The sequence below is a fragment of the Marmota monax genome, unplaced genomic scaffold (genome assembly GCF_021218885.2).
Source record: "Marmota monax isolate L192 unplaced genomic scaffold, Marmota_monax_Labrador192_F-V1.1 WCK01_AAM20220418_F8-fsc00167, whole genome shotgun sequence".
NCBI lineage: Eukaryota > Metazoa > Chordata > Mammalia > Rodentia > Sciuridae > Marmota > Marmota monax.
In genome coordinates, this window is record NW_026694116.1 from 173,214 (window position 1) to 178,068 (window position 4,855).

The window sequence follows — 4,855 nt, forward strand, 5'->3', positions numbered from 1 at the left end:
GAAGTTTCAGGCCAAAGGAATAGCATGGGCAGAGGCCAAAAGGGACATTAGAGTTGGGTGGAGAGTGTCTCAGGCTGGTACTGAGCAGGAGAGAGGTGGGGAGCTAGTGTACTCTGGTGCTGAAGAGCCTTTGAAGCTCCTCCAGAGGAGATCTCTTCTGAGCAAGACCCCTCCAAGTATATGAGACAGCCCCGTGGGTTGACCTAGTACCTCTGACCTTATGTCACTGAGGCCCATAGCAGGAGTGCCCAGAGAATATCTGAGGAAGCACCATCTTCAGTATGTCTATGTCTTTGAGCAGAGTACAGACTTGTGGTGATTCTTGGTGGAGGTCTTTACTTTACTGTTGGCATGACAGCTTCATGCAGTGCTGTGAGGGTTCACAGCTGAGGATCTAAAGTCCGGGAGGCTAGAATCATGAGAAGCCAGTCTAGCCCAGTAATAAAGGGGGTCAGGAAGGGCCAAGGCACACGGCTGGATTCTGTGTGTTGGGACTCTGGGCACTCCTTGGCTCTTGGGTCTCTCATCTGTCACAGGGACACACAAGACTAGGGTTTATCCTTAAATATTAACTATTAAAGGCAACTATATGAATAAATATCTGAGCTAATAATCTGTATAAGTAGACCATAATAAAATAAGTGTAATTTAATGTAAACTGAAGCCTTATATTAGGAAAAACATATTCAAAAACATTAAAAGCTTACTTGTAGCTAGATTTGAACTTATGAGATTTAAAATAATTTTTTGTTGATTGTACTATATATACTCTGTCCATAGCTATAAAGTTCTATATGCAAATATAACAACATTCTAGGAGAAAGGTAACACTTAACATGAAACTACTGGAGCAGAAATACATTTAATATATCAAATAACTGAAAGGACCTGTTTTATCAGAATGCCTCTAAAGCCTTTACACTACATAAGAAAATTCATTTTTTTAAGGGTACAGAGATGGATGCATTATTCAAAGTCCAGCAAAGCCTCTTCAACTTCTTTCCTAGTGACACTCTTTTTCCTAAATAGAGTATGTTCTGTATAATATCAGAAGCTTAAAATCCATCTATTACCATCTATTAACTAATGAGAATAAGAGTTTTCCTTAAGACAAAAAGATTATCCCAAAATATTGGATATATGTTTGGAAATGAGTTATTCCTCTCTTAATTTCTATGGGGATTGTACCTCTGTTTGACATGTTTTATTGGATATTTCCTGGAGTTGAGTCATCCTTGTATGTCCAGGAAGATTTCAAAAACAAGCTCTTCATAGTAAAGAAGCATAATAAGCAACTGCCCCCTATCAATTTGGAAGAATGGCAATAAAATACATGCTGAAGTCAAACTGATTGATGACTAGGGGAAAGGACATAGGGTTGCATCTTCAGGAAGTGGCTTCCATCACCGAGGGCCTCAACATGGTTGACCATTAAACTTGTGTGAAGGGGATCTCCTGACCAATTTGGTCTGGTTCATCCTGCAAGTGCTCAAATGTGACAAATATGATGTGATTGAAGGAATGATTATGGTCAATGAAGAGTGAGAGTCGTGATGTGTTGTGATGAGCCATCTGAACCAAATCTCTATCAATAAAATAAATTGGGCAAGAAAAGACTAAAATTCATCTTTTAGGAGAAATCATCTTGTTGTGTGATCATCAAATACCATGAAGGAAGGCTCAAATTTAAGCTAGAAAAACTCATAAAGACTAAGGAAACCCAGGCAGAAGCCCCCCATGAAAGACTGAATGAAGCTTCCATGGATGAATGGCTGAGAAGAAAATGAAATTTTGCAAGGTGGAAACCTAGATTTTGTTTACTTGTAGGAATCTGTGTACACCAACAATATGATTGGGCAATAAAAAACTTTGTATACTGCTTTAGATCTCAAAATAATGCTGCAGATTTTTTAAGTTTGGCAAGGGCCCTAGATTCAACTCATTCTTAATGGAGAATGTATCAATATTTCAAGAAAAACAAAGCCACTCTCAACACAAATTGGAATTTATGTCTGTGTCAGCGCTAGCACCAGACTATCTATACCTTTCTCTGCAACACAGTGCAACTTTACTCTCACCTTTTGCAACACATAAAAAAATTAGAGCAAAAAGGACAACCAGACATTACAGTTAAGATAATTAATAGAATATTCTGACCAACTGACTTAACAAATTCTTCCCCTTATTGAGAGTGAGATGGTGCACTTAATGATTTTCTTGCATTGGGTCAGACACTAGTGGCATAGAGGATAGGGAACTTTCAGGGCACTTCTCATGCTGAACTATTATGATTATTCAATAATCTGGATGCATGACTCTCTCTTCACTTGCCCTGGCCAGAACATGTTTTCTCTCTGCCAAACTGAAATATGCAAGTGTAACCATATAGATGATGGTAGTCGAGGCCCTCCTAGAGAATGTGGCCATTACAGAAACAGCTGCCCTCCTGACTATATAGAGAAGCTGGACAAAGCTTAAATGATTCAGCTTGGATTATTTTATTTTATGTATTTTTTTGTCCTTGGCTTAGGTGCCTCATGAGCCAAAGGGTGTGGGAGGGATTTCTACATATGGACAGGAATCTATGGGAAGTTGTTATTTCCATCTAATGGAAAACTGGTGACTCTACTTGCCCACTTTATTAAAATTATCATGGTAGGAAGGCAATTCAAATAAAACAAGGCTTGTCCAAGTAGTGATTAAGGCATCCCAGTTCCCTAATGTGATGAGCAGAAAGTGCATTTTACTGGGTGAAAATGAAGAATCTACAGTCTGTCTCTGAGAACATGAATCCTAACTCCAAATCAATTACTTATATAATGTTTAACAAACTGTTTTGGCTCTATAAATCTCAGTATTTTACTCTGTAAATGTGGAGTAATTATAATTATTGGTTATGCATAAATCATTTATAAGCACACTTAGTGGCTGGTGCAGAATATACATTTGGTTTAATTAATACTGCCTTTTATTATTTTAACTCATATACATGCAGTTATTCTTTCCCTGGGTAATAAAGAAATGAGGACATTTTAAATGTGGTATGCATGCCAGAGAGCACACCTAATTAAAAAACCTATAACATATGGGTATCTGCATCTGATTTCCCATTGCATTGTTTTGGTGGATACAATTAATTAGAAATTTGGTTCCTGAATATACAAACACTTTGAATATTAAAAGAACCTTATCTACATTTTGTTTAACATAGTAAAATGATACATAATTTGGATTTTTTGTTTGTTTTTGCAGTGCTGAGCATTGAACCCAGGTCCTCACACATGTTAAGGTCATGCTCTACCACTGAGCTAAGCCCCCAACAATAAATAGCTGTTGAATCAGGGAAGACTAATGGGTGTTTTATATTCCTAGCACTTTTCTATGTAAGTAAGAGTACCTTTTTCTACATAGTTGAGAGTCATTGTGGTTAAATAATATAAATGATAAAAGTGTTTAGAAAAATTTATTTTGTATTCTACTAGCTTTTGACCAAAAATTTATCCATATGAGTTTAAAAAATAGATATTTTTGAACAATAAAGCACTTAGTAAACAGAAAGTAGTAGATAAGTGTTAGAAACATGCAAAATTGACACAAGAATGTTTTGAATAGTCTCTCATTTATCAACAATACACATCACTTTACATTATATTTAATACTGTTTCATTAAACACCATGCTTTTTAGAAAAATTACAAAATTACAAGGGTAAACTCCCAGTGAGGAATAGGTCTGGTGGTGTGCGCTAATTAACTATTTTTTTTTAAATCAGCACACTAAAAATAAAGAAATGGAAAAACATCCTGCCTGGTTTTCAGTTAGTGTATTTTGCTCCTTGCTGTTTGTACCCAATTTTCTTATTTTGCCTAAACCTTGCATTTCCCTTGCCAAGTATCTTTTTTTTTCTTATACTGTTTTAAATTAAATGTTTATCTTCTCTTGTTAGTGATACAACAAGAGTTTTAACATTGAGTAACTAAATAACTTCATTTATGAGTAGCTGAATTTACTCATAGCTAGTCTAAACAAATTGCAAATGATTGTGGAAATGCATTTTAATTCCTGTAGCATTTTCATTAGGCTGGGCATTTAATCAAACTGAAAATCAAAGAAAAAACCTGCCTCAGTTGAGGAAAGATCATTTTCATTGCACAAGTATTACCCCTGTTTCAGTCAGGTTTTTTGCTGCTGACTTAAAGACTCATCCAGAACAACTGGAGGAAAAATTTATTTAAGGGCTCACAGTTTCAGAGGCCTTAGTCCATAGAAGCCTGGCTCTATTCCTCCAGGCTCAAGGTGAGGCAGAACATCATGGCAGAAGAGATGGTAGAGGGAAGCCCCTCACATAATCAGGAAGCAGAGAGAGGTCTCTACTTGCCAGATAAAAATATATTCCCTAAAGCTACACCCCAATTTCAGCCTCCTCCAGCCACACCTTACCACTTCAGTTACCACTCAGCTAATTCCTATAAAGGGATTAATTCACTAATTTGGTTAAGACTCTTATAACCCACTTATTTCTCCTCTGAACCTCCTTGCATTGTCTCACACATAAGCTTTTGGGGGAGACCTCACAGCCAAATTATAACAACCCTTTTCCTGTCATCTTCTCTGGCTAATATAAAATCATGTACTGATATATGTAAGTGAGGATTTATGATATTGCAATGCATGCTAATGGAAACTACTTTCTTAGTTTGGAGATCAACCAACATTTACTTCCTTTCCCCTGACTATACTTTTGACAGATTTCTGTCATTTAGTAGGCAAACATTTATATGGGAAACTCTCATTAATTGGCATCATATTTTATGTTTTACATTCTATTTGACATAATAAACATTTTACCCTCTTGT